The following is a 22,851-nucleotide window of genomic DNA, read 5'->3' on the forward strand; positions in this document are numbered from 1 at the left end:
GTTTAATTCTGTAATGAGTAAAGTATGAGAAAAAATATGATCTAGCATGTTCATGTAGATTTATACCAATGATACTACTTAATTTAAATGTTTTAAAATGTGTTCATATTTTAATTAACCACTCTGGCCAATAATAAAATTATAATGTTGGTGAAAATTATGAAAGATAAGAAATTATTTGGCATCCTTACTCAAGCCTAAAGAAAATGAACTACTTTTATGTTGGATTAATAAGTGGCAAATTTAGTAAGGCAAATACATATATTATCATTGGAACAGTTGGAGCAGTTTGTACATCAGATTCATAGTTTTTAATTCATAAATCCGTGATCTGAAAGTGATCTGAAATTATTTACTCCATACATTTGCTATCAGGAACATGAATTATTATTGTTACCACTTAAAAATAAGGAAAAGGAAAACGAGAAGTTAAATGACAATTTAAAGGACACAGACTGGAAAAATGAATAAACGCCTCCACGTGCAGAATAATTTTCTTTACTTAGTTTTAAGACCATCTTGTTGTTATACAAAGTTTTTAAAATTTTTTTAAAAAATTATTAACATATTATGTATTATTTGTTTTGGGGGTACAGGTCCGTGATTCATTGGTCTTATACAATATACAACACTCACAACACATATATATTCTTAAATTAGTATCAGATTTGATCTGGTTTATGCATAGCTCAAGTTATGGTAGTCCTACTACTGACTTTCTACTATATCTACTTAACAGTTAGCAGGCACTGTTAAATTTTGTCAGTGTTTGTTATATACCTTTCTATGGACCCCGGTTTCCCCTACAACTTCCACAGTTGGCTCTGGGGGTGGTGGGAGAGGAAGATGTGCTAACAAGTGAAATGCAAGTGGAAATGCTATTATCAGTCTAAGCAAAATGATTAAATATTTGGGGTACCTTCCACATACTATCCCTCAACACAGCAACATAAGGACTAGACTGAGTGGGGAAAACATAAGGCAACAACACAGCAAAGCCAGATGATACAATAAACAGGACCCCTAGTCACAGCCTAGAGGAGAGCCACTCAGTCTAGTTAACCAACCTCCATTCCTCTGCCTAAGGGACAAAGAAATGGTTAGTATGTTTAGCCACTGTTGTTTTTTTTTTTTTTAATTTTACTTGTTATGGCAATAGTGTTAAGAAACCTGATTAATAAAGACAGTTATAATTGTAATTGTTTTTTGTTATTGTTTTAAAAGAATATTTCTAATTTTAGTTACTTAAAATACCTTAGATTTGAAAAAAAAATGGGATAAAAGTTGAGTTGTCCATTTTTTTAATAAAAAGAATGTTCTAAAAACCAAAATTTCTAATATTCCTCTAATAACAATCTGTAGACTACTATCTGGAATTGAAATTGAAAACAAATTAAATCTGTGGCTACAGATTTATTGTTTACAATTTCTGTCCCTTGTTTTTTTAGTAAAACATATCTCTGGCAAAAGGTTTACGAACTAACAGTTGATTTTTGATGTATAACAGAGCAATGGTATTGTTTTCTATGTGTGGATTTTGGCTTACAGTTTGTTACTACAAAGTGATAAAAGACATTCCTGCAAAAATATTTGTAAAATAATGCTTTAAGTGAGAGATAAGTTATTCAAGAGCAAACCACTAAACACTTTTATGGCATTATATAAAACCGTATTTCTGATCTAAGTGAAAATTCTGATTAAGCAGAAGCTGTCATTGCTCAGCTTGCAAAACTACTGAAGTTCCAGTATATATAGTTGATTTTAGCTCCATCTAGATTGTGTTTGGTGGCCTGATAATATAAAGCACACATTTCTTTGGTTTTCTTCAGGGGTGGGTTATTACACACACTGTGGGAATGAGATAACATAACTAGAATGCCAAAGAAGAGTGTTTTCAGAATACTCCCAGACTAGGTTAAGAGTTCTAAGCAATCAGGTATTCTGTAAAGAAAAATGTAGCAACAATCAGGAAATCTAGCTTTCAAGATGTAGTTTCTTGCTGATTAGTTTTATACATTTTGTAAGTAAATTAAATTTTACATATTTGGTACTCCATCTATATAATGGGAATAAAAGCATACCTGTATTTTTATTTATTTATTTATTTTTTTTCGTATTAATACAGTATTTATTTGTCTTCCCTCTGTCAAACCTTGAGCCAACCACTTTCCCCAGGCTGCCTGGGGAGGTATAGGGAATATACAGGGCAGACGAGACATGGGAGAAAGACTTATGGGAGGTGGAGACGGCTCTTTCACATGGCGAAGAGGATGAGAAAGGCCACCATCAGGCGAAAGGGCCCCATGGCCTCCAAGAGGGCAAAGCCCAAATGGCGTAGAAGAAGAGCTGTTGCTTCAGAGAGGGATTCCTGGCATAACCAATGATGAGGCTCCCAAACACAGTCCCAGTTCCAGCCCCAGAGCCAGCCACCCCTACCACGGTAGCCCCAGCCCCAATGAACTTGGCTGCTGTATCGATGTCCCTTGAAATGGTGCCGGTTTGGAAGCTGCGGCTAGGAATAAGTGAGGTCAGGGGACGTGGGGCTGCCAAGATGCTGAGGCCCTTATAAGGTGCCTCATCTCTAAGTGTCTCGGGTGGTTTTAGCACCACTGCAGACAGTGATCGGCTCAACAGCTGAGAGGTGCTCCTGACCAAGAACGGGGTGGAGATGAACTTTGCACGGGCATACCTTTGGGGATGAGGGGCTGTGGCAGGAGAGCTGTTCCCAGGGCCGAGAAGACGGGGGCGGGAGGGGGGGGAGTGTTGAGGGAGCCATACCTGTATTTTTAAATCTCTGTATAATTTTAAAATACCAGAAAAGGCATGCTTGCAATTAATGTCAATAATTTTTGAAAAAAGATTTGTAACTTTTATAAATATATATAACTTATATATATGAAGTATATATATATTTACAAAAGTTTATAATATATTTATATTACAATTTTATTTTTTTTTAATTTTTTATTTTTTAAAGATTTTATTTATTTATTTGACAGAGAGAGATCACAAGCAGGCAGAGAGGCAGGCAGAGAGAGAGGAGGAAGCAGGCTCCCTGCTGAGCAGAGAACCCGATGCCGGGCTCGATCCGAGGACCCTGAGATCATGACCTGAGCCAAAGGCAGCGGCTTAACCCACTGAGCCACTCAGGCGCCCCTATATTACAATTTTAAAATGTGAAATGTATTTCCCTGAAAGCAAGGAGCTAAACAATGGTCATCATTTAGGGTCCTTTCTAGTTTTAAATTTTATAATTTTTGAAGCAAATTAAAGCAGGATTAGTTGTTACAGGGAAGAAAAATGAGAAGCATTGTTCGACAATATAGTAAGGATGGGATGAAGGGATTCTTTTTTCCAGGAAAGGTATGTTGGTTATCCATCAACTTTGCTCTCTTGTTCTCTATGCCAAAATCTGAAGGCCAAATTTCTGTAATAACTTACATGTAAATATCCTAAGTGCATGGAAGTGGCTTGTCTATCATTAACATCTTGAAGAATCACTGTGAGTGTTCCAGTTGTAAATGCCTTATTCATCGTCATAAGGTATAAAATATAGTACCCAAGAATGTGGGGTGGCTGTATCTTCATAATTCAAAAGATAGGCATTTGTGACCACTCCTGTCTCTAAAAGACAGATGCAATCTTGTTCAACATTCACAAGATGAATATGTTAAGATTAAAAATAATGATATGGATAAAATATTTCTGGGGGTAAAGGACAAAACACAGTTGCTGACATGATGAATCTCATAAGCCAGTCACCATTGAGGATCTGTGGAGAATGGTTAATGACAGGGAAAAGAGAAGCCTCCTCAACTGCGTAGATCAGAAAATATTTCATAGAAAGATGGGTCATGGTGAGTGGAGGTGTGGAATCCACAGAGAAGTTTGGGCTGAGTGTTGAAAAATGAGCACAGGACATACAGGCAGAGAAGGCTGAGGTGGAAAGAAGGTTAGGAAATTAGGGCAAAGGGTCGCCAAAGAACGGAAGAAATTGTATGGATACTCCAAATAGGTGATTAGAAGTGGTGGGAGAGTAATAATAATGCAAGAACAGAACATTTTGAGAAAAGTAAAACACATTGCTCAAGACTGGGTAAAAGATGTTGAATTCCAATAGCAAAGGAAAGAAAGGATTTTAACTCATAATTAGCAGGTAGAATTGATAACCATATTGTGACTGATTGGACATTATGTATCTGGGAGATAACAGAAGTAGAGTGAGTGCAATTAAAGAAATTCTTAATATCTTTAATATCTTAATTTAATATTTAATCTTTTTTCTTTTTTTTAAGATTTTATTTATTTATTTGACACAGAGAGACACAGAGAGAGAGTGAACACAAGCAGGGGGAGTGGGAGAGGGAGAAGCAGGCTTCCTGCTGAGCAGGGAGCCCGATGTGCGCCTGGATCCCAGGACCCTGGGATCATGACCTGAGCTGAAGACAGATGCTTAACTGACTGAGGCATGCAGGCACCCTAATCTTTAATCTTAATATATTTTTTTCTATCAGTTTTTCAAATTGTGTTATTTTAAAGATAAAACTTACTGCAATATCTTATTTCATAGCTTATTATCAAGGGGCATATATTTTCTGGAATAAAACATTTTTTATTTAAAAAAATAACATATACCAAATCCAAAAAAATAATGCAATAAACTTGCATGTACATATCACTTCAATAATGACAATACATGCCACAGTTTTTTCATCTGTGGCATTTCCAGCTTTATTCTCTACCTGGATTATTTTGAAGATCCCAAACGTGTCATAACATTTGTAAATATTTTCTTATCTACTCTTAAAGGTGAAGGACTCTTCCTTTAAAATAAAACTGTGGTATAGTTAGCATACCTAAAAGCATGACATTAATTTATTAGCATCATCGTATTTCCAGTAATGATCAAATTTATTGGATTGCCTTTGAGGTTTTGTTGCTTTTCAAATTATCATCTAAATAAAGTCTATACTTTATAATTGGTTGATGTATTTCCTAACTCTATAAGGTTCTCCCAACATTTTAAAACTTTTGTTACATAATTCCGTTTTCTTTCCTTGATAAATTAAAGGACATACACTTTTCTCTACCTTCTCCCCCTTGATATATCTTGGTGATTATGGCACAATATACCAAGATAAATTTCTCACTTTTTTTTCTAGGTATGGATTATTCTATTGTCTAGATGTATACAAACAAGTTTATATACAAACACAGTTTATACAAACAGTACCCTATGTGTATTTTCAATCTTGCTATTGAATAATGCAGCAATGAATAACATTTGTATAGGTCTTTTATATTTTTTCAGAGTTATTTTGGGATATTTTGTAGAGGTGAGATTATGGAGTTAAATGGAAATGTACATGCAATTTTCTTCGATTCAGCCAAATTTCCTTAGCAAGGGTTAGCTAACAAGGGTTGAGTAGTTTTCATTTTCACCAGAGTGTATGGGTCTAGTTTCCTACAGCCTAACAGAAAATCAAACATGAAGTTTTTGCTAATCTGATAGGTTAAAAGCAATAATGTGCTATTATTTTAATGTTTTATTTTATCATGAGCAAAATTGAGCATCTTTTCATATGGTTTAGTCATTTGCAACTCCTCTAAACTGTTGATTCTTTAGTCCATTGTCATATTTGATTGTTACTTTTATTTCTTCTAATATGCCAATATTTTTCCAGTATCTTATTTGTATTTTTGCTTTGCTTATGGTGATTTTTTTTGGCCATAAAAATGTTGTTGTGATGATGACATGATGATTCACCAATTTGTTCTCATGTAAGTTTTGGATTTTGACATAGTTAGAAAAGATTACTCCAGGGTTATAAATTTATTCATACTTTTTCTGTTACATATATGGTTGCATTTAAAAAAAAATAATCTATTTGATTTTTTTCTGGTATATGGTATAAAAAATTACATTTTTCCCAATACTATCCAGTTATTATAGCATTTATGAAAATTCCATTCTTTTCTGCAGTTTTACTGAAAGCTGTATTTTCATGATAATTTGGAACTCTTATCAAGATTTTATATTCTGTTACATATGTCTTTCCACTTAGTCATTTATTAGTATTACAGTTTGCAATTTAGAGGAATTATGTTTTAATATCTACTAAGATCAGCTTCCCCCCATTGCTCTTCCAGTCCTTCTTTTTTTCCCCCCCCCTTACTCTACAAGCTTTTGTTCTTCCAGCACCAGGTAGGGTGAGGTTGGAGTAGGGGGATGTATGCAAAGAGAAAAAAAAATAATAACAAAAATCAACAAAAATAAAAAAATATATTTCACTAGTGAGTTGCTTATTAAATAATTTTATTGTATCTATATTTATAAAACATGAGCCCTCTGTGTGTCACACACACTCTGTCCTTTATAATCACTACTTATTTTTAGTTCTATAAGTAACTATATATCCAATTCTCACCATTTCTCATGCTGATATCTCTCCAGCTATTTTGGTTGTCTGGAGTACATTCTCTAGTGAATTCCTCAGAAAGAACTTACAGGAACAATATTTCCTTAACGCTTTCATATTCCTAAAATTGTATCTGCTTTCTTAATCTATGAGGTCATTTTCTTAGGTATAAATTTCCTAAGTCACATTTTGTGTCCTCAAGTTTCCTAAATATGCTATTCCATGAACTTACAAAAAATACTGTAGAAAAATCTTTTTATAATATAATTATCACTCTTATAAGTGACTCAGTCTTCCTTCTTAGGGGCCCAAGTATTTTCTTCCCTTTTTTGTTAATATCTATTATTTTATTACAGTATGTCTTAGATTCAGCAATTCTGTATTGGTTTTCCAGAAAACCTATTTTTTCCTTTTTTAATATGTAGCATCAAATCTTCTTTTTTAAGAGCATGTTATTGAATGACACTTTTTAGTATTTGTTCCATCCTCTTACTTTTTGTGTGCTTCCTCAGGAAGTTTTAGAGTATGATTTCAGATGTTTTCTCTTCTCTGCGTGTCTTCTGTATCTATCTTTTTTTCCTTTCTATTTTTTAAGTCTTTATAATTGCTAAATGTTTTAAATAATCTCAAACAGGTGGAGTTGTTTTTTCCTCCTCAACCATTTAAGAGTAAGTTGGTGGGGCGCCTGGGTGACTCAGTCATTAAGTGTCTGCCTTCGGCTCGGGTCATGATTTGGGGTCCTGACTCAGTCCCCACATTGGGCTCCCTGCTTAGCAGGAGGCCTGCTTCTCCCTCTCCCATTCCCCCTGCTTATATTCCCCCTCTCTCTGTCTCTGTCTCTGTGTCAAATAAATAAATAAAATTTTTAAAAAATAAATAAATTGGTTATGTGATATTCATCATCTCTAAATATTTTAATGTACAGTTCTTAAAGAGCATTCTCCAACATTATCACAACAAAAACAAAATCCTGAAGTCTAATATTGAGACCTTCCATCTTTTGAGTTTGACCAGTTGTCTCAATAATATTTTTATAGCAAAAAAAATCCAATTCAGAATCACATTATCGTGCCTCTTTAGCCTCCTTCAATCTGGGAAATTCTTTAATCTGGCTTTAAGTTTTAAGAGCATTTTGAAGATTTAAGGCTGGCAATTTTGAAGAATTTTCTTCAAAAAGGATTTGTCTGATATCAGCTCATAGTAAGAGTTGGGTTATGTAGTTTTGGATTAAATATCACAAAAGTTAATCTGTGTTCTTATTGTATGCTATCAGTTTGTCTCATTACTGTTGAAGTCCACTTTAATTACTTGACTAGAATGGTGTCTACCACTCCAAAATTCTATTTTATTCTTTGCATTTAATATATATTTTGTGGTAAGGTATTTGTGAAAATATATAAGCATTAGTTTACTATCAAACTGTCAATTTATGTATTTATATCTTTATGGAATCATGGTATCCTATTTTATATAATGCATTATAATCTGCAACTATTATTTATTTTGATGTTCATATTGGCTAGGGGGAGCTGTTCAAGCTGATTTCTGTGACTTTTTAACATATTCTCACATTGTTGTTGGGTTTTTTTTAAAGATTTATTTATTTATTTTTAGAGAGAGAAAGCATGCACAAGTGGGAGGGGCAGTGGGAGAAAGGGGGAAGAAGAATCTCAAGCAGACACCACGTTAGTGCAGACCCCCATCGGGGCTAGATCCCAGTGACCCTGAGATTGCAACATGAGTGGAAACCAAGAGTCAGACGCTTCACCGATTATGCCACCCAGTGCCCCCTCATCATTCTTGGAGCGCATTCTTGCTTTCTGTCACATTACAAATTCATCTTGTATTCTAATCCCAGTCATCTAAAAAAAAAAAAGCCTTTTTTCTGGAGAGTTCTTATAGGATAAAATGGCATTTAAAAGTCAGTATCTGTCTACTAGCTGTGTTCATTTCTATTGTGATATCATCCTCATAGCTTTTTTACTCTTTCAGGATACATAACTACAGAAGCATGTGTGTGTGTGTGTGTGTGTGTGTGTGTGTGTGTGTGTGTGTGTGTGTATGCATGCACACATAAAATAGCATCAATATTTATTTATGTAACTACACACATATACACACACATATCTTCCTGCACATATACATAAAATGAAAAACTTTGATTTAAAGCCTTTGATTTAAATTCATCCTCATATTGTTCATTGTATTTTCTCATTTTCTACATTTGTATCCCATGTTGACAGGAGAAACCAGCCTCCACTTATATTTAGCATAATTATTTTATCAATCTTCCAATCTGTAATTACTGTCCCATTTCTGCTGTCATTCTCTTGTCCTCACTACATGTTTTGACAGCCTTCTCCTTTTGCTTAAGTGCTGACTTACCATAGATTCTGTCTTCCATAGATTACCTTCCTCTTCAATCTCAGAGTCTACTTCCTACATGGGATTCTTTCTGCTGATATAACAGACAGTAAGCATTTAATCCTTTTCTTTTCATGTATGAAAATGTACATAACTTTTTAAGAAGATCAACATTCCTTTCTCTTCTCCCTTTGCATTATGCCTTGGTTGTTAGGGGAAAGGGCTCCTAAATTGTAGTCATATAGAATGTACTTAGAGTTACAAGTATCAAAATCAAACAGACTGATTTCAGTGTAAATTCTACCATGCCAATTGGGTGTATGAGCTTGGATAAATTAAGATTCCTGTCCAGGCATCATACATAAGATAAGGATTATGAAAGTAAAGACCCAAAGAAATTATTATGTATGCCAAGTGCTTGTGAGAATGTACGATGAGGAATAAATATTCAGTTTATATGACTACTATCATGGGTTCCATAGGAAAATCCACTTCTTAGAAAAAAATCATACAATAAAATCCCAGGGAATCCTGCTGTGGGTCTGAATTGTTTGGAAGTCCCCTAGCGCAGACACATTGTACAGAGTGTATCCATACCTCTGAAAGAATGATCACATTTTACCTCATATAAAACATGTTAAATATACTACTGAATATTTAAAAAATTCCTTTATCCTAATGGAAGATAATCAGGCTTATTTTTAACTAGTGAAAATGTACTTTACATTATACTTTATTAAATGATTAACAACAAAAAATACTCTACCTTCATTTATTAAAAATTCTTTTTGTGTACCTATACACTCAAAATACCCCAAGTCCCCTATGTCTCTATCAGTTGCTGTCAACTTGACTAGCTTTGTTCCAACAGGCAGATTTTCATAAATATTTATAGATGCATCTGGTATGTATCTGGGGGACAAAAGGGATTATTTTTTTATCACTTAGTGTAAACAAATGTCTCTTTTCATCTATGTCACACAATAAATATTTTAAATTTTATGTGATACATATCCTGTAACAGTTTTAAGCCCCTGGCCTTAAAAAATTTCTTTGCAAATCACTATATAAATACATATACACATGCACACAGATAGATTTTATATATATATATGTATATATATATATGAATGTTTGTGTACTATAAAGCAAAGCTAAAAGTTTCCTCCTACCTATACCCTTTCCGTAGACTTTCTACTAACTGGTAAATTATACTTTATTCCAGAATACAAAATACTCTGTATACATCTGCAATCACTTTTTCATTTTATATATGTTTGGAAATATTGCCATATTAGCAAGTACTTACTGTCCAAATCCTCTTTAATAGCTCCATTAATTTTGTCATATGAATATCAATATACATTTTCTACAATATTTACTTATTAAAGATAAATAGCAAGAAGAAAGCTTTGAATTTTTATTCAATTTTTATTCCGCCAAATAAAGTTGACTTTCTTCTATGATATCAAGAACAAAATATAAATGAGGTAACTTGCACTGTATGTAAAAAGAGAAATCACATAGAGTTCATAGATGTTTGCCTTCTAAGTCACTCTGAATATCTGTAAGAAAATTGGCAGTTGTAATAATAGCAAAATACGGATATTTACTCCATTATAAAAACAGTTTCAGAGATTAAATCTTAACATTTAAATACTTAAATTAACCATTGCTTACCTAAAAATTATGTGGAGTTAATCTTACTTTTGGAAAATTTTGAGAAATCATGGAGACTTTAGAAATTGCAAAAAAAAAAAGTTGTAAAATTTTATTTTAAAAGTTAATATTCCAATGACCAAATAATTAAGAAATGTAAGTTTAATAAATCTGAAAAAGTCAAAGAATGATTTTTGTTTTTTTTTTTAATTTTTTATTTTTTATAAATGATTTTTGTTTTATTAAATGTAATTCTTTAATTAATAAGTAGGTTATGTGTATGAGCAAAAAAAGCACTTTAAAGTTCTTTTAATTCTATGAGATTATATCTTATTGATCTTTCTATGTGATGTGATGTTTTAGAAATCAAGGTAAGAGTGATAACATGGTAGTAGGCATACAACAGAGATTGAATAAAATAGTTCAGACCAATGAATTCATTGTTTCTCACTGTTTTAAGTCACCAAACACAGAGACCCTTGAAATTGGTAGAGAGAATCCATGTTTTGATACAAGAATATTTCCTGAACACTGACCATAGAATGCATGGTGCAATAAACTAAAGACAAGAACTAAAATAGAAATAACCTTACCAGGGAGGAAATCCAATTCTAATGAGAACACCGATATGTAAACCGAAGAAGGGTTGAAAGTTGATCAAATGAAAATTTGCTCTGAGATCAATTTGGTGGCCAGAGTAAAATAATTTGCCATGATCCTTCCAGAATATCATGGAAATATGGGAGAGATGAAGAAAGAAAGATTGAGAGAGAGAGAGAACCCATAATAGTTAAGACTATCCTAATATTTGGGCCAGAATAGCTAAGCCATGAAATTAGCAGATAAACTTTCCTGAGACCAGTGATGCCTTAGAGATGCCTGGTAGAGTCAAAAGATAAAAACACCTTTGGAGAAACATTTGCTCAACACTGTCCAAATATGTAAACATGTGAAGCTCTTTTAAAGATGAGCTCATGTATGGGAAAAACAAACAAACAAGCTAGCAAACAAAGCATGAGTGAACCTACCACCTTGAGCTTTAGTCAGCAAAGGGCAGGAGGAACAATCAAGATTAAAATTCCAGAATTAAATTGAAATATTAGCAAATTGAGTATAGCATCTATATTGAAAACTACCTTATATGGGGTACATTATATGACAGAAACACAAAGATAGTGTAATAATAGAAAATATATTGAAGTAACTTAGAACTTTAATAGATTTTTAAAAACTAATTCTCTAAGCAGGTGAAAAAATGTTACAATAGAAAGAAGCAGCTGTAATTTTCATAGATATTTTATGAATGTTAACACATAGAAATTGAAAGATTATCTAGAAATTATTAGAATCAATATGAGGCATTAGTAAAATTGTTGTTTTCAAGATCAAGACATAAAAATCAATTGTTTCCTCTATAACACTGAAGAATAATTAGGAATGGATAGTTAGCAACAAAATCCAAGTATTCTAGAAATGTCATATATGCAATGTGTAAAAATACAAAATTTTATGGACAAAAGCACAAAATATTATTGAAGTACTTAATGAAGTTCTGAATAAATGAAGAAATCCTCCAGATTTATGGATGATAAAGATACTAATTCTCTTCAAAATTTAAACACTCAATGCAATTAAAATCAAAATGTCAATTGGGCTTTTGTTTCATACAGGTAACCCTGAACATTATATAAAAGTAAAGAAACAGGGGCACCTAGGTGGCTCAGTGGGTTAAAGCCTCTGCCTTCAGCTCAGGTCGTGGTCTCAGGATCCTGGAATAGAGTCCTGCATCGGGAATCTCTGCTCAGCAGGGAGCCTGCTTCTCCCTCTCTCTCAGCTTACCTCTCTGCCTACTTGTGATCTCTCTTTGTCAAATAAATAAATAAAATCTTAAAAAAAAAAAAAGTAAAGAAACAAAAAGAACCAAAGCACGTCATTTGGGAGTTAGTGAAAAACAGCAAAGTTAATAATATGAGAGATGAGTCTACAATACCAGAGTAAATGCATTATGATAAGCCGTTAGCCAATTGTCATGGAGAAACTGTTGTTGCTTTCTATTTTTTCTCTAATTCTTACACAGTGAAAAAAGTCCAGGTCAAAATGTTTGCAGTTTATAAAGGCTTGTTCTAAGTAAGCTGATATTTTTTAAAAAGTGTGCTGTAAATGACTACTGGAAATATTGAGAAATTATTAAAGAAATTGGAAAACATGTGAAATTCAAGTGGTCCCATTTCCTAGAATTATTTGGTAGGAAAAGTGATTTATTTTGTTTTTTTTTTTCTATCCCCTCATACTTCTTCTTTCTAAATGTTTGCAAATTGGAAATTTGACCAGAACATTGAGGGGAAAAAGACTTAGGCTAGGTTTCTATAGGTAAAGCCAAGGATGGAAGCAATTCTCCAGATAATTCATGACCGTAAAAAGTGTAATTTTATTTAATTACTGAGAACATTGTATCAACTCTGTGCTTTTGAATGTGGAGATAATCCTTTCTTCAACTTTTATACATACCTGAAGAAACAAATACAGAAAGTAAAATAATATTTAAATAAAGTCTAATGGGAAAAGTAAAAGAAATTAGATAGACTTCTAAATTTATTTTTGCTTTATCTATGTGAATATGAAAATGCAATTATATGAATTTGATATTTTTTAAATTTCAATTTATATAAGTTTTTAAAATTCTTCTTGAAAATACTGAAAATTATTCTTATTGAAGTGTATTGAAATACCTTTATTATTTTAGTGTTGAGGTTTATATTAATTCTTATGTTAGAATTTGTTTCATAGTCCAAAAAAAGTTCTTTTTTTTTTTTTTTAGAAATAATATCATTATGCAAACCCAAAGCAAAGTAGGCAGTGGTATTAACTGAAATTTAATATTGAAAACTTAAACACACACACACACACACACACACACACACACACAAATGGTTAACATACCAGAGAAGCATGGATTCTGAACTGACAGTTTTGATGTAAAAGTTGCCAAGATCTAACTAAACCCAAATTAATTTTTTAAAGACAGTGTCTATAAAATCTAAACTTTCTTTCCATTCCAGACTTCAAAGGCAATCTGAAAATTCTTTCATATTTTTAGCTTCACCTTTTCCCAAATATTTTTATACTTAAGTATTAAAGCATTTTTTGATAAATAGAGATCATTGGTTTTATAATTAGTTTATTATCTAGTTTTACATTTATAAATTTTTCTAATATCTAAGTAAGTCATTCCATCTTGTGCTCAAAAAATGTATCTCAAGGAGTCACATGTACTGAATTATTTTGAAGAAGCCATTTGATCTCATCTTTGTAACAATTTTTGGTATGGCACAATAAAATACTCCTTTAGACAAAGATTATTTATTTATTTATTTTTTATGGACAAGTATCATGTTCCTCTCTACTGTTACCACCCATACTTATAGTTGGGCTCAGTTTCAAACAAATACTATTTTGAAAAGGATTCAATAAAGACAGTATATTTTTAAAGATTTACATCCAGTTTCTGGCCCAAAGAAAAACAGTAAAACCTGGGAGATGTGGTATTCAGTGCCATTTCCAGAAGACATCACAGTCATTTTTATGGGTGCATTAACTGATTTCTACTTGTCTATAAGTGAACAACCAAAGTTGGCATATGTTTGACTAAAACCCATTAAAATTTCTCACACAAAAAATTCCCCTTTTCTTCATTTCTCCTCTTACTATTATAGTTTTGGATTTGTTAAGAAAAATAACATTTTCCAAGATTTTTGTTGTTCTTTCCTAATGACTTCTGCAATAAAATTCAGAAATTATAAGTTTTATGTATGGAAAATATACATATAAATATGTATTTCAATTAATATTTGTATAGACACACATCTTCCACATGCATACATATATCCTGGCCTAAACCCAGACATATACCCACATACCCTAAACACACACATCCACACTCTCTCACCCTATCTCCTTGCACACATTCACGGTCACATACATGGAGTTTCTGAATCTGGGAAACCAGAACTTACATTTTTTCTCGGTCTAAAATTCACATGAGCAAAAATCTGAAACTGGAGGGCTGATCAATGCCTCATTATAATCAGGTCACCAGAAAAATTATATACAGACTAAATTCTCCAGCAAGCTATGCCCTAAACTTCTGTTTCAACCATATTCTCCTCTCTAAACTATGTTTGTGAGCCAATTGGTAAAGTATGAATAAATGGAAAAAACTTAGTTTGCTCTAATAATTAAAGGGAGAATTATTGTATATATTCCTATTTATTAATGATTTAAAATAATATATTATCTAATCAAGAAACCAAAATTTGTCTTATAAATTAGAATAGAGATCATAAGGCTACCAAAAAGCTCTCAGAAAATCTAGGCTGATGGATTATCTTGTATTTCTTCTTCTTTACCACCTCTTAATCTGTAATTATCTTGTCATTTATTATTTATTAATTCACTGTATTTTATTATGTTAAAACCAGAAATAATATGAAGATATACCCTTTATTCAAATTATACATATAATAAAGAAAATATGCTTGATCTAGGATGAATAAAAGTCAGGGAATCATGAAAGGTTATTTTCCCAGCTATGTAAATGTCATCAGATAAATGGAAATAAATGTAAGCTATAATTTTTCAAAGTGCTTTCGGTCTACTGCTTTCATTTTCTAGTCATACCATTTTTAGTTTATGTTACGATTTCAAAGGTTTAAATTCCTTCTTCCACTTCAATGACTACCATAATATATAAAGAACACTTCAGCTCATAGCCTCATTAAATGATTTTTTACTCATTGAAAATTTGAGTCCTTTTTTTAGCCAAATTTGGAAATATAAATAGATGATCATGAAACACGTCACGTTTTTGTTCTGGATCTGAGTCTTTTGCAACAATCATATATATTAAAGTAGATACAGCAACATTATCAGGAGCAGAAACTGAAACACCTACACAGTTATATAAACCATGAACAATAATTTAAATTCAAACATTCTTGAGGCACCTGGGTGGCTCAGTAGGTTAAGCGTCTGCCTTCAGGTCAAGTCATGATCCCAGGGTCCTGGAATCAAGCCCTGCATGGGCCTCCCTGCTCAGCTGAGAGCTTCCTCCTCTCCCTCTACCCCTTCCCTGCTCACACTCTATCTCCCTCATAATAAATACATTCTTAAAAAAATCAAATAAAAATCGAACATTCTTTCACCACCTCTTGCTTCTTATTGGTGCCATAGCTATTATGCTGTATTTCTCCTGATAGCAGTTGTCTTATGATATTTATTTCACAAATAGAAAAAAAGACTCCAAATAATTAGTCCCAGTGACATTCATTTTAAGAGAGCCACCATTACAATATCAGTTTCATATTTTTACAATTAAATTTTGGGTTGGTGTGTAGAATGGGATATAATTGCTCAAAATTTTGTGCAGGATCGAGTCCCACATCAGGCTCCCAGCTCCATGGGAAGTCTGCTTCTCCCTCTGACCTTCTCCTCACTCATGTTTTCTCTCACTGTCTCTCTTTCAAATAAATAAATAAATAAATAAATAAATCTAAAAAAAAACGTAAAAAAAATAAAATGAGTCTTTTGTAAGCAGCATATTGATGGGTTTTGTTTTGTTTTGTTTTTATCCATTCTCATACTTTATGTCTTTTCATTGGTCATTAAGATATGATTTAAACTTTGATTCCTTTATGTTAGATAATTTATGCTTTTTATCTCTTTTCACAATAATGTGCAAAAAAACAAAAACAAAAAACATAGCCTTTGAAGTCAGGAAGAAATGAATTTGAATTTCTGATCCATCAATATTTTTACCTGTACAATGGAGATAAAGTACATTTTCTTTTTTTTTTTTTTTAAGATTTTATTTACTTATTTGACACAGAGAGAGATCACAAGTAAGCAGAGAAGGAAACAGAGAGAGGGGAAAGCCCTCCTGCTGAGCAGAAAGCCCCATGTGGGGCTCAATCCCTTGGGATCATGACCTGAGCTGAAGGCAGAGGCTCAACCCACTGAGCCACCCAGGAGCATCAATAAAGTACATTTTCAAGCCTAAAGTAGTTCTGAGGATTAAGTAAGACATACATTATTACACATTTCACAAGTGCTCATGAAATGTTTGTTTCTTTCTTCAACCACTGTTCCTTATTTTCCTTTCAGTGTTGCCTGTGATTGTTGTGATTCTCTCATCTCAAAATCGAACAACATGAATGGAAACATATTTAAACAATAGGCAAGTTCTTCACCTGCTAGGTAATTCTATAAGTGATATACTTTTCTTGAAAAAGAGTACTACTGCTTTCTGTACATTTGAATCATGGATATCAAGTCCAAGGACTGTAATCAGGAGCAGGTAGTCCTGCAAAAGCCTCAGATAGTTTGACCATTTCTAAGAATGTAATGAAACAATTTTTGTGTGAATGGATCTTGCTTATTTTGAACCTTGACCTCAAACTGAACATGTGTAAACAGATTACCTAATTTAGTGGTTTGCTATAGTTTAAGGCAACTGAATAACTTGACACAGTAAGTGAACTGGGTACATGTGTGGCACATCAGCCACCTGAAAATTGTGTCAATATCCTGTTTTGGGGAACCTCACAGAGACTCATAGATGCCCTCACAGACCCTCTTTTCTTTCCTGATATCCCTCTGTCCCAAGGATCATAAAATCACATGATGAAACAGAAGGGCATCTTGATCTTGATATTGCTTGAGCAGTTTATGCTAGTTGAGCTAAGCGTGTGATAGAAATCAGGTCAGAATGACCTCCTTGGGACCCACAAGTATCTTTTCAAAACTTTCTATAATTTGGGGGAGACCAAAAGGAAATTACAAAGAACATCAGTGAGATTGTCTCAAAGTGATCCAAAAGATAATGTTTTCATAAACACCAGCCCTATATGCTGGTACACTGCCAAGGACTTTCTAGGAGACTTTTCTTTCTTAAGTTTGGCCTCTGTGAATAGGTCCCTTCAGCACAAACTCTTATTCATGTAATGTTTTATTCCCACACCAGAAGGTAGGAAAGTAAGAGCCTTTAAGGTAAGAAGTCTGGGGTGTGTGTGTGTGTGTGTGTGTGTGCACGCGCACGTGCACACACATGTGCATGTTAGAATTTGAAGCTCCCAAAAGAGTGATGTTTCTTAAAAATAGAGAAGAGATAATACTAGTAGTGAGAAATAGATAAATGCCATGATGGACAGGAATCCAGAAAAAAAAAAAAAGATAAAAAAACCTATTTTAATGAATTTTGCCTTTGTTCCATTTGCCCTCCATTTTATTTTTCTCTCTTTATCTGCCAGTTAGCTGGGTAGTTTCTTCTAAAGAAATAGCAAAAGGAAGAAAGGCAGTCAAAAAACAGAGAAGGTAGAAAAGTAGAAAGGGTTTTAATATGAAAGATAAGTAAGCAAGTAAGGTTAGCTGTTGGGATTGATATATAGCATAAAAGCATCCCTAATACCTGGCTTGCTAAAATGTAACACAGAGGCCTCTGGGGGCAGGGGAGATTTTAGAGAAGGGTGTAGGTCTTTGGAATGCAGAGGCTGTGTGACCACTCTGCCACTGGAATGCCTTGGGGAGTTACCCAAAGCAGTCAGCTGTGATCCAAGAGATGTATGCATTGTCCCCTAGGCTATGTTTAGCAGAACTCTTAGAACATGAAGATTAGCATATCTTATCTTTCCCATAAACAGATTCTCCTTGTTCCAGTAAGATTCCTTGTCATACATCACATGTTTGAGAAAGTGATAAAGATTTATGGTTATCCTGAAAGATCAATAAAAGTGAGAGCAAAGAAGAGCAAAGGGTCTTTGTCTCTTAGTGTTGACCCCCTCACCCTCTCCTTTCTTTCACAGCAAAGTTTGGAGTAATTGTTCATCCATTGGTACAGGCATTGCTGGCCATTCCCAGCAGTTAGAAATAAATGGAAGGAAAGGAATAGAGAGAGTAACTAGCAGAACAGATAAAATTGATGAGCTCCAATTGACCCAACTAAATCCAAATCAAGCCAACTTTTATTTTCTGAAATCTTGTTATATGCAAAGTTTCAAGTTCATTCAGATGTTTACATTTTTTTATTTTCACTACATCATCATGAAAGATACAAACACAAATACAAGTGAAGTCAGGGAACAGTATATTGCACTAATGAGAAGAACATGCCTTATTGCTTTATACACATGGACATACTGATTCCAATTAATATGTTATGAATGTTTCTTTGAGTAGAATTTTAAAATGAAAAGTCCCTTTTTTGCTTTTCTTTTTCAAAATTACTTTGGCTATTCGTGGTCTTTTGTGGTTCCGACAGATTTTATGATTGTTCTAGTTCTGTGAAAAATGCTGGTGTTATTTTGATCAGGATTGCATTGAATATGTAGATTACTTTGGATAGTATAGATAGTTTAAAATATTTGTTCTAATCCATGAGAGCAGATTTTTTTTTCCGTTTCTTTGTGTCATTTTCAATTTCTCTCATAAGTATTCTATAATTTTCAGCGTACAGATCTTTTACCTCTTTGGGTAGGTTTATTCCTAGTTATCTTATGGGTTTTTGTGCAATTTAAATGTGATTGATTCCTTGATTTCTCTTTCTGCTGCTTTGTTACTCATATATAGCAATGCAACAGATTTTTGAATGTTGATTTTATATCCTGCTAACTTTGCTGAATTCATGTATTAGTTCTAGCAATTTTTTGGTGGAGTGTTTTAGGTGTTCTCTGTACAATATCATGTCATCTGCAAAGTTTGACTTCTTCCTTGCCAATTTGTATGCATTTTACTTTTGTTTTTTGGTTGCTGAGGGTAGGACTTCCAGTACTGTGTTGAACAACAGTGGTGAGAGTGGACATCCCTGTGTTGTTCCTGACCATAGTGGAAAAGCTCTCAGTTTTTCCCCATTGAGGATATTAAATGTGGGTCTTTTGTATATGGCCTTTATGATGTTGAGATATGGTACATCTGTCCCTACTTTGTTTAGGGTTTTTATCAAGAAAGGATACTGTATTTTATCAAATGCTTTTTCTGCATTTATGAGAGAATTATATGGTTTATCCTTTTCTATATCACACTGATTGACATGTGGATATTGAAACATACCTGCAGCCCATGAGCATATCCCACTTGATTGTGGTGAATAATCAATGTACTATTAGCTAGTATCTTGTGGAGAATTTTTGTATCCATGTTCATCAGGGATATTGGTCTGTAATTCTCCTTTTTAGTGGGGTCTTTAGTTTTGAAATCAGCATAATGCTGGCCTCCATTTTTTGTGAAAACTTCAGAAAAATAGGTACTAATTCTTCTTTAAATGTTTGGTAGAATTTTCCTGGGAAGTCTCCTGGCCCTGGACTCTTGTTTGTTGAGAGATTTTTGATTACAGCTTCAATTTCCTTGCTGGTTATGGATCTGTTCAGATTTTCTATTTCTCTCTGCTTTGGGTTTGGTAGTTTATATATTTTTAGAAATTGATCCATGTCTTCCAGATTGCCCAAGTTTTGGGCATGTAATTGCCATAATATATATATATTTCTGCAGTGTTGGCTGTGATCTTTTCTCTTTCATTTGTGACTTTATTTATTTGATCCTTTTTCTTTTCTTTTTGTTAAGTCTGGCTTGGCATTTATCAATTTTGTTAATTTTTTCAAAGAAGCAGCTCCTACTTTCATTGATCTGGTCTAGTTTTTTTTTTTTTTTTAATTTCTTTATCACTTATTTCTGCTCTAATCTTAATTATGTCCCTTCTTCTGCTGTTTGGGGCTTTATTTGCTGCTCTTTTTCCAACTTCTTTTGTTGTAATGTTAGGTAGTATATTTGAGACTTTTCTTGCTTCTTGAGGAGGGCCTTTTTTGCTATATACTTTCCTCTTAGGACTGCCTTTGTGACATCCCAAAGGTTTTGGGCTTTAATGTTTTCATTTTAATTTGCTTCCAGATATTTAAAATTTCTTCTTTAATTTCCTGATTAATCCATTCATTCTTTAGTAAGATGTTCTGTAATCTCCATGTATTTGAGGTGTTTCCAAATTTTGTCTTGTGATTGACTACAAGTTTCATAATGTTGTGGTCTGAAAATAAGCATGGTATGATCTCATATATTTTTGTACTAGTTGAGGTCTGATTTGTGACCCATAATGTGATCTATTCTGAAGAATGTTCCATGTATACTTGAGAAGAATGGTATTCTGCTGCTTTCGGATGAAATGTTCTGAGTATAACTATGAAGTCAACCTGGTCCAGTGTGTTATTCAAAGCCATTGTTTCCTGGTTGATCTTCTGCGTACATGGTCTGTCTGTTGCTGTGAGAGGTGTTAAAGTCTTATAATATTGTGTATGATTATCAGTGAGTCTCTTTATTTTGTTATTAGCTGATTTATATATTTGGCTGCTCCCAAGTTGGGGGCATAAATATTTACAGTTGTCAGGTCTTCTGTTGGATAGCCTCCTTTATTATGATATAGTGCCCTTCTCCATCTCTTATTACAATCTTTAGTTTAAAACCTAGTTTGTCTGGGGGACCTGGGTGGTTCAGTTGGTTAGATGTCCAAATCTTGACTTTTGGCTCAGGTCATGATCTCAAGGTCATAGGATTGAACTCTGTATTGGACTCTGTGCTCAGCATAGTCTGCTTGTTCCTCTTCTGCTGCTCCAATCCCTGCTTATGTCCTCTCCCTCTCTCTCTAATGAATAAATAAATAAAATCTTTAAAATCTAATTTATTTGATATAAATACACCTCTCCAACTTTCTTTTGATGTCCGTTGGCATGACTGATGGTTTTCCACACCCTCACTTTCAATCTGGAAGTATCTGGATCTAAAATGAGTCTTTTGGGCGCCTGGGTGGCTCAGTTGGTTGGACGACTGCCTTCGGCTCAGTTCATGATCCTGGAGTCCCAGGATCGAGTCCCACATCAGGCTCCCAGCTCCATGGGAAGTCTGCTTCTCCCTCTGACCTTCTCCTCACTCATGTTCTCTCTCACTGTCTCTCTTTCAAATAAATAAATAAATAAATAAATCTAAAAAAAAAGTAAAAAAAATAAAATGAGTCTTTTGTAAGCAGCATATTGATGGGTTTTGTTTTGTTTTGTTTTTATCCATTCTCATACTTTATGTCTTTTCATTGGAGCATTTAGTCTATTTGCATTCAGAATTATTATTGATATGTAAAAATTTAGTGCCATTGTATTACCTGTATAGTGTCTGTTTCTGTAAAATGTCTCAGTTCCTTTCTAGTCTTTGTTGGTTGTTTATCTCTCTTTCCCACTCAAAGATCCCCTTTAATAAATCTTATAGAGCTGGTTTAGTGTTCATGAACTCCTTTAGTTTTTGCTTGTCTTGAAAACTCTTTATCTCCTTGTATTCTGAATGACAGGCTTATAGGGTGGAGTATTTTTGATTTCATATTTTTTCCCATTTGGCATGTTGAATATATAATGCCATTCTCTCCTGGCCTATGGGATTCTATGGACAGGTTTGCTGCTAGCCTTGTGTCTACACTTGCACGTTAAGGACCTTTTGTCCCTAGCTGCTTCCAGAATTTTCTCTTTGTATTTGTATTTTACAAGTTTCACTATGATACGTCTTGGTCTTGACCTGTTTTTTTTTTTTTTTTTTATTTTGAGGAAAGTTCTCTGTGGTGCTTGGACTTGAATAACTGTTGTGTATTTCAGAATAGTTTAACTTTAGTATGCCATTAAGTTTCACTCAAAAGCATGTGTAGCTTGGTTGTATAAATACATGCAGATTAAATTGAACCAAGAAAAAAAAGATAATGAATGAATTCCAGATTCAATCATAAACTCAAAGTACAATGCACTGAAACTATTCACAGTACAGGTTGTTTGATGTTAACCCATAGAAACAAGACCATGAGCTACCCTTTGGGATCAAGAACAGAAGATAATTTCAGAAGAATTAAGCATGTCATCGGATCTCAAATATTTTCCTCATCATCCTGTCACACATTTTACTCTTTAGATGTAATTTATTCATACATATCAGCAATTGCCCCTTGGTAAAGAAAAGAAAAAAAAAATAAAGAAACACTTCCAAGGCAATAAAATATCTACTAAAACCTTTCTTAAGCAAATATCCAGTAACCCTTTACAATATATAAGAGCCCATGCAAAATAAGGGGTTGATAATGATTATACTTAAATCTCTTGGATCTCTTGGGTGGGCACTAACATGACAAATATAATAAAATAAATTGGTTAATTATGTAGTAGAATGATAAAATAGGTTTTAAAGGACAAGTAGAAGTTTGGTTGAATGTGTGAGTCAGTGCAGACAGGGAAAGTATGGAGCTGAACTGCTAAATATGTGCCTCATATAAATAATCTCCTTTTATCCCCACCTAATTCTAACATCATTTTGTAGTCCGAATACTCAGATTGCTTAAAACATATGT

General features: G+C 33.5%; 1 pseudogene; it reads right to left on the reverse strand.

Annotated features, from left to right (window-relative positions):
• Positions 1–2,175: 2,175 nt before the first annotated feature.
• On the reverse strand, positions 2,176–3,534 carry LOC131830173 (ATP synthase F(0) complex subunit C2, mitochondrial-like; annotated as a pseudogene).
• Positions 3,535–22,851: the final 19,317 nt, after the last annotated feature.

Source organism: Mustela lutreola, chromosome 4 (genome assembly GCF_030435805.1).
Source record: "Mustela lutreola isolate mMusLut2 chromosome 4, mMusLut2.pri, whole genome shotgun sequence".
NCBI classification, from domain to species: domain Eukaryota; kingdom Metazoa; phylum Chordata; class Mammalia; order Carnivora; family Mustelidae; genus Mustela; species Mustela lutreola.